The sequence below is a fragment of the Papaver somniferum genome, chromosome 4 (genome assembly GCF_003573695.1).
Source record: "Papaver somniferum cultivar HN1 chromosome 4, ASM357369v1, whole genome shotgun sequence".
Taxonomy (NCBI): domain Eukaryota; kingdom Viridiplantae; phylum Streptophyta; class Magnoliopsida; order Ranunculales; family Papaveraceae; genus Papaver; species Papaver somniferum.
In genome coordinates, this window is record NC_039361.1 from 156,586,927 (window position 1) to 156,600,764 (window position 13,838).

Consider the following 13,838-nt stretch of genomic DNA (forward strand, 5'->3'; position numbering starts at 1 on the left):
TTTGGTTTTTGTTTGATTTTGTATATACATACAATTATTCAGTTAAAATTTTCTAGTTGCTTAACAAGTATTTTACGTGTTCATTTTTGTTTAAAAGTCTATAAACTCGTTTTATAATACATGTATGCGATTAAATTGTTTACTTCTTGTTAAATAATCATGTTAAAATATTTTTTCCATATTATAAATCATATACAAATAAAATTAGTCTCGTAATAAGGTCATAATACTTATCAATTTATCATATACATGAGCCGAATTTTGAGTGTTGAACTCACATTTATAAAATGCATATGCACGTACGTATGCCGTTCCGAACTACTGTCCGAACGACGAACCGTTGACCGGATTTTTGACCGAATCCGACCTATCCAAATCCTTATAATTCCCGTACGTATGCAGCCCCGAACTACTATCCGTACCCCGGATTGCTAACTAGGATTTGAAGCACTAGAAATAACCTTATTAGGGTTTACTAGATGTGCGCCCGTGCTCTGCACGGGCTCAGATTGGTTGCCCAAGCCTAAACTTAAAAAGAAAATGACCCGTGTATATCCTTTTTTACCGGTGTAACTTTTATTTTACTTAAAGTATTAATTTTTTACTTTAAGGAATTATTTTCCCGTGGGGACGGGTAAGATTTTCTTTTACTTAAGGTATTATTTTTTTAATATTTAAGATTTTTTGGTGGGGTCAGAAATTCTTGTTATTATTGGTCTAAATTTTCTCAAAAAAATTTATCAGCCGATATATTTTCTGGTGGGACCAAAAACTTTAAGGAGAGAGCTTGATTCAACTTTTAACCACAACAAAGAAAATTCACCTGAAATCATATTATTAATTAATATAATATGAAACACGTAGCCACATGATACTCACTACTAGGTTTTTTAGCTCGAAGATCAAGTATATACCTCCGAGTGATTGCAACCAATGAAGATCAAAGTTATAAGACTCAAAATGTATAAATTGAAGTTGTATGAATATAAGTATATAAGAAAATTATCAATCTTACATCTTACTTGAGTTTCTTCATAACAAATGAGATAACCTTGCCTGTCATATTATTTTTATTCCCAGTGTTGTTTAATGTTGCCGACAGAATAGTTACCTTGGTGTTTATGGGTGAAAATCATTTCTGCTGATTTTGGTAATTTCGTAGGCGAACGAGAAATAGATCTAAACCCTAAACAAATGTACTGCATGGGAGTACTTTAGATTCGAGAGATCAATCTATACAAATCTGGCCTAAACCAAGAAATGGCCGTACCCGATTTGCTTCGGTCACAAAGAGGAGGAGAAGAGATGGTTTAGGGAGGGAAGCGAAGAGAGCGTTGAGACCAGAACAGTTCTGGAAGAGTAGTACTTGACTTGTATCAGAAGGTGAAAGCTTTGAGAAACCTAGCAAAGTTGCCTTTCTGATTGTTGTATTTCTCCCTGACCAAAAACTTGTCTTTCGGTGGAAATATTTATACAAGTCAAAGTGAAACGTACTATGGCCTCGTAAGAAAATAAACGGATGAGTTAAATGGGAAGAGGTGGTAACGCCTGGTATTGATGAAATTTGATGGAATTGATGTTCCATAATGGAAGAGCGTTTCACCATTACTCCCTGCATTTACTAACTGTTTTATTTTTATGACACTATCTTGAAATGTGCATTTGTGTATGCCGCATGCTGTAGACCGCCAAACCAAAACCCTAATGACCATCCCCCAGTTTGTGACATACGTTTCTGATGTCTCGAGTGTTTTCGTGGAAAACATGTAGCATCTCGCTGGTGTTTGATAAGTTGAGCTTGAGAGACTTGTCGGCTGGCCTTTGATGTAGGCGCGGCACGCCAGTGCGAGGGTTTCACGACATGTGCCAATGGCATGTGTGGCATGCCTTGGCCTTAGGTTGCACGTCATATGCAAGTGGCAATGCCAATAGTGCAAGTGTTGAACGACATGTGCCAATGGCATGTGTGGTATGCCTTGGTCTTAGGTTGCATGTCGGGTGCAAGTGGCAATGCCAAAAGTGCAAGTGTTGCACGACATGTGCCAATGGCATGTGTGGTATGCCTTGGCCTTAGGTTGCACGTCGAGTGCAAGTGGCAATGCCAATAGTGCAAGTGTTGCACGACATGTGCCAATGGCATGTGTGGTATAACTTGGCCTTAGGTTGCACGTCGGGTGCAAGTGGCGATGTTTAAAGTGCAAGTGTTGCACGACATGTACCAATGGCATGTGTGGTATTCCTTGGCCATGTATTTGCACGGCTTGGCATGATAGGTTTCAAGGGTTGCATAGCATGTGCCAATAGCGCGTGTGGCGTCTTTGGCCTTGGTTTTCACGGCTTGGCATGCTAGGTTGCAATCGTTGCTTGGCATGTGCAAATGGCGCGTGTGGATGCTTTAGCCTTGGTTGGCACGGCTTGGCATGCTAGGTTGCAACCGTTGCTTGGCATGTGCCAATGGCGCGTCTGGCGGCTTTGGCCTTGGTTTGCACAGCTTGGCATGCTAGGTTGCAAGCGTTTCTTGACATGTGCCAATGGCGCTTGTGGCGACGTTGGCCTTGGTTTGCACGACTTGGCATGTTAGGTTGCAAGCGTTGCTTGGCATGTGCCCATGGCGCGTGTGGCGGCTTTGGCCTTGGTTTGCACGGCTTGGCATGCTAGGTTGCAAGCGTTTCTTGGCATGTGCCAATGACGCGTGTGGCGGATTTGGCCTTGGTTTGCACGGCTTGGCATGCTAGGTTGCAAGCGTTGCTTGGCATGTGCCCATGGCGCGTGTGGCGGCTTTGGCCTTGGTTTGCACGGCTTGGCATGCTAGGTTGCAAGCGTTGCTTGGCATGTTCCAATGACGCATGTGGCGGCTTTGTCCTTAGGTTTGCACGGCTTTGCATGCCCTAAGTTGCAAGGGTTGCTTGGCATGTGCCAATGGCGCGTGTGGCAATGATTGCGCGTTTGAGATTTTGGATGGTTGCCATATATAGCGCAATGATTGCGCGTCTCGGATTGGTCATGGTTTCCGTGAAGCGCAATGATTGCGCGGCTCGGGTTTGGCATGATTTCCATGAAACGCAATGATTGCGCGTTTTGGAATTTTGGGCATGGTTGCCATGCTTTGCACAATGATTGCATGGTGCGTGCAATTGCTATGTATTGCGTGATGATTGCACGGTACGTGCATTTGGCATGTTTTCCATGCTTTTGCACAATGGAAGTGCGGTATGCGTACACTTAGGTTTTTGTGTGTCGAAACCCTAATTTAGTATTTGAAAAAGGGTACCCTGGTAATTTTTACATGAGTGCGATAAATGCTCTAATATATGTGTTTAGCGTCCCCGGTGACGTCATGTTATATGTAAGGTTTTACGATTTTACCCCTTGTCTAAAAACCACCATCAACATTAAGTCCCCTGCTTATCTTGTAACATGGGCCTTGTTGCGAGGTAAGCATAAGATGGTGACAGACGAGGATATAACTGAGATAATAGGTCGTGAAAGAGGGATAAGGAGACTTGTCTGACCTTTTTCGAGATGTAAGTAGAATTCACATCCTCGCACCTGATAGCTTTGCACAAATCCCACCATGGCTAGGTGTCCTTGGGGCTATGTTTTGGAACGCGAGGCGGAGCTGCTAACATAGACTTGGTGTGAAAGGGACTTGTCATCATCAATGAGCTTGGAATGGGTGTGGGCCGTCTGCCGGAGCATGGCGCTTGCAAAGAAAGTATGACTGACACGGATTGACGCTGGAATGGGGAGCATGGCTGGCACGGACTGGCGCTGGAAGGGGAGCATGGCTGGCACGGTCTGGCGCTGTAAGGGGAGCATAGCTGGCATGGATTGGGCTGGAACAGAGGATCTTGGTGGTCTCAGTGCTAGTAAAGGAGGCGCGTGCGATTTTTGGGAAGTGACAAATCTTCCTATTGCGGGCCCGATTGCCTTTCTCTATGCACGGCTTTAACAGGGAATTCTTTCCTTATTCAAAAATATTTTTCGAGAGGTAGGTAGCATCCGTAATCCTTTCATCTGGTAGCTTTGCGCAAATCCCGATATGATTGGGCGTCTTCAGGGCTAGGCTTTGGAACGCGAGGTGGAGCTGCTAGCATAGATTTGGCATGAAAGGGACCCATTAGCACTGATGGGCATGGAACGGGTGTGGGCCGCTTTGTAAAGCGCTTGGCAAGGCATGGCGCTGGCAAGGGAAGCGCGGCAAGGAAAATTGCGGATTGTTGGCAGGGAGCTGGCGTAGGAAAGCATAGTGAAAGCGCAGAATGCTTGGCAGAGTGCTGGTGCAGATGAAAGCGCAGAATGCTTGGAGGAGTGCTGGCGCAGAAGAAAACGCGGACTGCTGGGCAGAGTCCTGGCGCAAAAGAAAGCGCAGATTGCTTAGCAGAGTGCTGGTGCATAAGAAACCGCAGACTGCTGGGCAGAGTGCTGGCGCAGAAGAAAGCGCAGACTGCTTAGGCACGACGCTGGCTCTTCTTCGCGGGCTCGCCTCTCCTCCTTACTTAGCCGAAATAGGAAATCCTCTCCTTATTCAAATTCCGAGAGTATTATGCTTCCTGCGTTCCTCACCAAACCCTAATCATCTTGTATGGACAGATGTGAAACTTTCCTCGTATCTTATAGTATTCTACCTATGTATGCGAGATGCAGGTGTGTTTCCAGATCCTCTTGGCTTCGGTGAATATGGAGGAAGAGCGGGAAGATGACAAAGTATCCTGGTGCATTGAGAGGCTCCAATGTAATAAAACTTCTTTACGACCAGATGTTAGGGCGGAATGGTCCGCCTCTCGGTTCAAACGGCAGCAAGCTGAGTTTGTAAAACTTGTAGGTGAAGGCCATCGTAACATCCCTGTTTAAGGCGGTGTCATAGTCCTTGATTCCGATACGGATAAATCGGAGAATCCTTTTTAAGAGGTTGCTGAGGAGATTTTTGAGAAAGATGACGCTGCGGTTGACGATAAACTGAAACAGCTTACGGAGCGCTCAACGAAACTGTTGCTGGTGACGCTGGGGAAGTCATGGTGTCCTATGCTGAGTCGGCTGTTGAAGTGGATGTAGAGAAGGAGACGGATACTTCTGCCACTGAGGCGGTTTCGAGGTGGGATGTTGAGGCGTCGTCTACTGCTGATACTGCTTTCGGATGGATGATAGACGCATTTTCGTGTCTAATTTGTCCTCAATGTTTCGTATTGTTATTACTTGTTTTTGTCCTTATTATGGTATTTTGTGTGTTTTTAGGTATTTTTTTGCAAATAAACATTTTGGAAAAATCAGCTTGAAAGTTGCCCAGGGCACCCTTGAAGGGAAATTGTTATTCGGACTCTCACTACTGGTTAAGGGGAACCTCAGTTGGACACCTGATATTCGCACCCCTAGTTTGGTTAGGGGGCAGTCATCTTCTTCATTTGAATTTAAAGTTTTGGCGGGAAAATATCTTTTCTCTCTGGCAGATTTGCCAATTGATTTTTGGGCGTGTTGGAGATCGATTCAGTGGCTGGAATCTTTTGGAAAGATTTGATTGATATTAACAGAGTTAACATGCGTGTTGGAATCAATCAAAATGGGCTGTACACGTTGTTTGATTCAAAACAGGAAATAATATTTTCATAAAACAGAGGAAGAGATACGGGGATTTTTTTGGTTGTATTCCGGGAAATATATATGTAGTAAAGGAAAGACATTGATTGTGGATTATACATTATTGATGGGGAGATATTTGAAGCACTTTCCAGCTTAAAAATGATTCTCGTGAACTGGCAGGAGAAGAAAATATTGAAAATATTTTCCAGAGTAAAGAGGATGATTCTCGAGTTATTGTGAATGATTTCTTCCTCCTGTTGTGTATAAATAGCATCTTGGGTTGGAAGAGAAGATGATGAAGATTTTGGGGTCGAGACAGAGCCGAGAGGAACGAGAAAGAAAAAGTTGCAGAGCTTGTCTCTGCTGCTGCCATTAAAGGAGAACACGAAGAACAAAGCACCAACAGAGGCAGTCGTTTAAGCTACAGTAACAACGACAGCCACCTGTGGGTCATATATACTACAACACTTTTCAATCATCGTTCTTTGTAACGGTGTTTGCAACAATTAAAAACGTTGCAAACACCCGATTTTCATTATTTTCTCCTTTTCATCATTTGTACACCTCCTTTGAGCAATGAAATCAACTTTTGAGTGTGTTTCCAATATGCGGAGCTAGAACCCGTCACTGGGACAATGGAGGAAGCAACTTTTCATGATTGTGGTAAATGAATTAATTCTTTATATGACTTTTTGAATAGATTTAATTGTTTAATGATTTCTATTAATTATTTGTTATTTTGTATGATGTCGCATGCTTAGTTTAAATTACTTTTGATGCGTCATGCTTACGACTTACAGATAATGTTTTAAGAAATCTAGTTTTGGCAAAGAATTAGAGTCACAACTTCTTTTGTTTGAGCTATATTGTCTAGAGTTAATGACTGAACCACAAGAATATGAAAAGTTGTGAAATCCTGCGTCCTAGTGTCTCTTCATCATGTGACAAATATTGTGTATATATTTTTGTTTTAAAAATCTTTTCAAGTCCGAGCAACGAACTTTTACTACCACTTTCAAGACTACAACAAAATGGCTCCGCCGACGCGGACTTGTATATAGATTGATTTTTTTTTTAGGTTTATTATTTTTTTTAGAATTGTTTGTTCCTTTTTACGTTTCTTTTTGTCTTTATTTTGCAGGTTCAAAGTGAAAATTAAGGACTTGGAGAGGAAAAAGCTTAAAGCGAAAAGCGAAAAGAGAAGAAAAGTGGACAATTTTAGGATTTAATTTTTAATTTTTTTTAGAGTGTGTGAGGAAAACTGTAATTTTATTTTATTTTATTTTTTTTATGTACTTTGGACTTTAAACACTTGGACATTATTTTTTTACCCTACGGAAGGGTATTTTAAATTAAAAAAAAATTATATTAAAATTGTGTGCAGAGAAGGACGATGATTACAATATCACCTCGGCCCCTCGGGTTCGCACACGGCATAGGAGTCGTGGCCCAAGTCGACGACAACGGTTCATCCCCCGTCTGGTACGGGAGGTAAGTCCATCGAAACACTCGCGAATCCCCTGCAAGCGAGTTACTGTACTCCTTAAGGTGCTAATTGTTTGAGGACGAACCAGACTGTCTTTATTTTCCTAGTAAGGGGCAAGGCCTGGCCTAAACAAGATAAGGGTTTGGATTTCATCACCGCTCCTTTCTTGCCCGCTTTAGGAGAACAAAACCTAACGCGAACCCAAGCTTTAAAATCTGATTATAAAGAGACCTATAGGGTATCGAGCTTGTTAGGAAAATTTTTCGAAGAATATTGGTCACTTTTTAAGCAATTCCAAAGTTCATGATGATTTCTGTGAGTTGAATGCGTGACTGCGCCGCCTTATACCGGTGAGGCCTTGGGTATCAAAGCTCCTCTGAGATTCCCTCGCCTCTATTCAACTTACTTTAACTCGAATTGATCCATAGGGGTTGCTCAAACTGTAACGAATTCCCCTTCGAGAGATAGAAGCTAGTCTAGAAACAATCTAAGTGAGCCATCATGCTTGTTGTTTGCTAGAAATCTCTAGGTTTGCTTTGGTGGAGTCGATTCGGCCTTGTTTGTGATTGTATAAAATCCCTCTGTAGTTTATATTTCATCGGTGATGAATCCTTTTGAGGAGACGCCACCTGCGATGACGTTGCGAGAATATATGTCTAGAAATTCTCGTTATCAAGAGACGTCTTCGGAAATGACTCTTGGTGAATATATGCGTGGGCAACGATATATGGATACTCCAACTTTTATTGAGAAATCACCTCTAACGATCTATGAGAAGTATTATAAACATAGACCATGTAGTTGGGAACAAAGCTTGAGACTTCGTGAATATAAATTATATTGTGATGATGATGATGATGAAGAGGATAGCGTTGATGAAGAAATTGGAACTGTAAATGACAAATCCGATAATGGTTTCGAGGAACCAGTTTATCTTGAGAGTACTGTTTTGGAGTCGAACGATTTAGAAGCAGTAGTCTTAGATGAACTCATAGAGATTAGTGAAGATGAACCTGACTTAGAAGAATCAATTGCCCATTTTCAGGAATCTGATAACCCAGAAATTAGGGAGATTGTGACCAGTCTATCTAGAGACGCCGAAAACTCTAAGTTTGGGGGTGATTATCGTTCTCAGTGTGCTTTAACTCTTAAAAAGGTCCCTCACTTGGGACTTGACATCAATGCCTCGACCATTCTAAAAAATTATCTTCATACACGTTTTCCTGAATCTAATGGTGTCCATAAGGAAGTTCAGTCGTCAGAAACCCATCCTCTGGTTGATGTGGTTTACCCAGGCTATGATTCCAAAATCGATTTTGTTTTCCCACCAAAAACTTTTCTACCAATTGTGGGAACATATGAATTTAAAATGTGTCAATTTTTAAGTTTTGAGACTAAACCTAATTATTTTCGGAGATTAGGGTCGACACATCTGTTTAAGAAAGACCACCACTCTCTTTGTGGTCAGCTGTATAAGTCAAATATTATTGACTTTAAGGACCCCCAGTTATTCAGGTTATTATTATTTTCAATTGAGTTTCTCCAGACTTTTAAACCTGAACTGTTGGATCTTAGCTCTAAGGAAGACTATCACTCTCTGGCTTGTGGCAGTCTCCTTTTGTCAGCTCTTTTTGGTTTTAAAGACCCACAGTTATTCCGATTACTGTTATACGGTTCGAGTTGACTAAACTTTTTCTTAATCTGGCTGAAGACTTTAAACTTAGCACTTCTTGGGAGGTAACCCAATCTCATGCAACACGATAATATCCTTCCTTAACTCTTTTACTTCAAATAGTAACCGTTTCTCCTTGTTCATGTTTTTAATTTTATCTTTAGAACATTGAGGACAATGTTAGATTTAAGTTTGGGGGTATTGGGAGAAACTTTTTAGTTGCGTAATAAATAAACTCCAGAGCCTAGAAATTTATGCATATTGAAGATGGCACTAACCAATCTAAGTGGATGGAAGCATTTTGGTTTTAGGAGTTGATGGACCAATCTGACTAGATGGAAACATCTAAAGAGTCTATTCATAATAGCACAGAGCTCAGGTGTTAGAAATAACATGATAGTTTCGCCATATCTCGTTGAGTCCTTTTCATTTCTGTTTCTATTTTATTTTATTTTTAAACTATGTTTCTCTAGGTGTTTAGGTGGGGCTCACGATTCAAGTTGTTACCACTGCTAGGGTAAAATAGAGTGACTGAGTATTAAAAAAAAAAATAATTGAAAAAAAAAACAATTGAAAAAAAAAAAGTTTTAGGCCAGACCATTTGACCAAACGGAATAAAATTCAATAAAGTCGACCACTGGAACCCTTGTATATGCCAGTTGTGTTGACCTAGAGTTAGGATTATCGAACACTGGTTCCCTTGTATATGCCAGTGATTTGATATTAGTCAGACTATCTCAGTCATTTAGGATAGGTTTATTTTGGCAGTGGCCTTCAGACAGGTATGAGAAACATCGTTCACCTAGTTAACATCAAAACCATCTATATTTTTTCTATATCCATCTCTTTTTCTATCCATATGATTAGTCTGACTCCGAATATGATGTCCATCGTGAAACTATCTTAGTAGAGCTCTGTAACTTATATGAATTTTAGTATACTTGGGTGCAAACTCGTATACAGCAATTGAAATTTCACATCAGGGTACTTCCTCCTATAGTCAATGATTGTATGCCAACCAAGGAGATTCTTTAGTGCCTTCCAAGGTTCTGCGTAGATAGCTAGAGTCTGGAGTATTGGTTTTGTGGGTACACCTCTGGTAAACCCTCCCGAGTTTATAACTCGGTCTTTTTATTTATTTTTGCTCGAGGACTAGCAAATAATAAGGGGGTATTTGATAGACGCATTTTCGTGTCTAATTTGTCCTCAATGTTTCGTATTATTAGTACTTGTTTTTGTCCTTATTATGGTATTTTGTGTGTTTTTAGGTATTTTTTTGCAAATAAACATTTTTGGAAAAATCAGCTTGAAAAGTTGCCCAGGGCACCCTTGAAGGGAAATTGTTATTCGGACTCTCACTACTGGTTAAGGGGCACCTCAGTTGGACACCTGCTATTCGCACCCCCAGTTTGGTTAGGAGGCAGTCATCTTCTTCATTTGAATTTAAAGTTTTGGCGGGAAAATATCTTTTCTCTCTGGCAGATTTGCCAATTGATTTTTGGGTGTGTTGGAGATCGATTCAATGGCTGAAATCTTTTGGAAAGATTTGATTGATATTAACAGAGTTAACATGCGTGTTGGAATCAATCAAATGGGCTGTACACGCTGTTTGATTCAAAACAGGAAATAATATTTTCATAAAACAGAGGAAGAGATACGGGGATTTTTTTGGTTGTATTCCGGGAAATATATATGCAGTAAAGGCAAGACATTGATTGCGGATTATACATTATTGATGGGGAGATATTTTGAAGCACTTTCCAGCGTAAAAATGATTCTCGTGAACTGGCAGGAGAAGAAAATATTGAAAATATTTTCCAGAGTAAAGAGGATGATTCTCGAGTTATTGTGAATGATTTCTTCCTCCTGTTGTGATAAATAACATCTTGGGTTGGAAGAGAAGAGGATGAAGATTTTGGGGTCGAGACAGAGCCGAGAGGAACGAGAAAGAAAAAGTTGCAGAGCTTGTGTCTGCTGCTGCCATTAAAAGAGAACACGAAGAACAAAGCACCAACAGAGGCAGTCGTTTAAGCTACAGTAACAACGACAGCCTCCTGTGGGTCATACATACTACAACACTTTTCAATTATCGTTCTTTGTAACGGTGTTTGCAACAATTAAAAACGTTGCAAACACCCGATTTTCATTATTTTCTCCTTTTCATCATTTGTACACCTCCTTTGAGCAATGAAATCAACTTTTGAGCGTGTTTCCAATATGCGGAGCTAGAACCCATCACTGGGACAACGGAGGAAGCAACTTTTCATGATTGTGGTAAATGAATTAATTGTCTATATGACTTTTTGCATAGATTTAATTGTTTAATAATTTCTATTAATTATTTGTTATTTTGTCTGATGTCGCATGCTTAGTTTAAATTACTTTTGATGCGTCATGCTTACGACTTACATATAATGTTTTAAGAAATCTAGTTTTGGCAAAGAATTAGAGTCACAACTTCTTTTGTTTGAGCTATATTGTCTAGAGTTAATGACTAAAATTAGTTGATAAATCACCCATTATAGTATTTCCTGAGATGAAACAAGATATGATTCGATTAGATGTTGCCTTAGCTTAGGACCAAGAAGTGGATTCAATGCCTTAGTAACTTCACACAGTTCTGCATCTTTTTCATTCACTGCTCTAGTTCAATGCCTTAGGCTCACTGCCTTTGTTTAACTTCCATTGTCACTATCACTGCCACTGTCACAATCATTGATTCATTAGTTCACTGCCACTGCTTAGCTTAGAGAACTAGCTTAGCTTAGGAAAGCTTCAACTCACACCCAAGTCCCTGTGAAAATGACCCGTATTTGCCCTGTATACAATCGACACCGTGCACTTGCGGTTAACAAGTAGGCTTCTTCATTGTCTTATTTTCTTACACTCTTATAGAGAGCCACTAAGTTTTTGGCACCGTTGCCGGGGACTGGTGCTGTGTAGTTGAAAAAAAAAATTGCTCTTGCCTTTCTGTTTTCCACCTGTAGTGTAACTTAGTATAGCTTTAATGTTGCTGTTTTAGTGTAGCTGTAATTTTGTATCTTTAGCTGTAACTTAGTCTAACTGTAACTTAGAGCATCTGCATCTATATATTAGTGTAATAATAAGCATCTTAGTTTAAGCATTTTTTCATTTCTTGCATCATCCTGCATTCTTTGCTTTCTTCCCTGTTCACTGCCTCTGTTGAGCTGCTGTGCTTGTGCTGCTGTGGTGCTCCTGCTTGTGCCAGGCCAAGACTGCTGCTGAGCTGCTGTGGCTGCTGTTGCAGCCTGTTGCTGCTGAACTACCCCTGTTGCTGCCTGTTGCTGTTGTTGAACTGTACTGCTGCTGCTGCTGAGTCCCTGCTGCTCTGCTGCGCTTGCTGCTGCTGTGCAATTGTTGCTTTGAACCAGGCTCTTTCACTGAATTGTAGCTGCTGGCTAGCCCTTGCTTGCTAGCTAGCTAGCTAGCTGAATCTGCCCCTGGTGCTGCCTTAAAGCCCCTGCTGCTAGTGCAAAGCCCTGAACTGGTGAAGCTGCTGAGCCTTGATTGCTGGTGAAGCTGCTACCTGCTGTTGCAAAGCCCTTGCTTGCTTGCTTTGTCATATTTGGGCTTCACCATTTTGAACCTGAACTGGTGCTCCTGCTGCTACTGAAGCTGCTGCAGCTGGTGTAAGATAAAGCCCAACTGGGCTTGTGAAGTAAACTGATTTGAACCAAGCCCAACTGGGCTGAAGCTGCAGAAGGTGAGGAAATTGAACCAAGCCCAACTGGGCCTTGAGTGTTGAAGCCAAAGCTTAGGATGATCCAAAGCCCAACTGGGCTTTTGCAACCAAACTGAACAGCTGGGCTGTGCTTCACATGTAAGCCTAAACCCATTAAGAGAACCCAAACTGTGGGCTTCCATTTTTCTTGTGGGCTTGTAATATTAAACCCAACATTTGGGCTTATATTTTTTCTGTTGGGTTTGTAATTAATTTCTTGTGGGCTTGTTTGTTTAATTTCTTGTGGGCTTGTGGTTTTAGATTGATTTGGGCCTGTTGTTTTAATTAAAGAAAACTGAACTTTTGAAAGCCCAGTTGGGCCTCATATTTTAGTTAGTAGCTAGCCAAAGCCCAACTAAATTTCTGGGACTGTGGGCTTAACATCCATTTGAAAACTAAACATTTACACTGTGGGCTTGACCCAAAAACAGAAAACGTTTTCAAAGCCCAGTTGGGCCTCGACCTTTGGCTATTTAAGAGCCCGAATTTCAAATTGTTACCTGGGCTTGTTTCTGAACTGTGGTCCTGAACCAAAGTTCGAGTGGGCCAAAATTTCAAAATTCCAAAAACCAACAGTGAGCTTTACTCACCAGCAGTGGGCCTGTTTTTCAAAAACGTAGCTGGGCTTCGCAAAACCGAACAGTGGGCTTGGTCTCCTTATCCCATTAAAAACCAAATGTTTTTCTCCCATAAAAACCAAAGTTTTCCAAATGTTTCCCTAAAAACCAAATTTTTTCTTTTTTCCATCAAAACCAAATGTCTCCCGACAAAACCAAATTTTTCCCAAAAAGTCCAATCCCATTAAAAACCAAATTTTCTTGTATAAAATCTAGTAGATAGTTTCTTAGTTAAATCTTTTGTTTCTTTTGTATATATAGTGCTAATCCAATATGATCTCGGCTAAAAAAATGTTGGATTTTTGCCTTGAATAATGGAGTTCTAATCTTGCTTTCGTCGAAATCGGGTATTCTCTTTCCTTTTTCTCTACTCAGCATAATCCTCTCCATATGTTGTATTATAATTCTTTACATCTTTTGAAACATTAAGGACAATGTTTAGTTTAGGTTTGGGGGTATAGAGTAGATACCACGATCACATGCCATAATTGAAAACAAGAACTCCTTCTTTTTGAATTCTTTTTGAAAAAAATTAAAAAATTGAAAAAAAAAAAATTAATTAAAAAATTAAAAAAACATAAAAATGGAGCTCATTTACCTTGAAATGTTGACTCTTGTGCAAATATGTATTTTTATTAGGATTCTTAGTCTAGATATTTAGGCAACCTGATTCTAGCACAATTTACATAGTGATAAGAAACTTGCACACGCACAATCTACCAATACATGTATAGCCTCGATCTT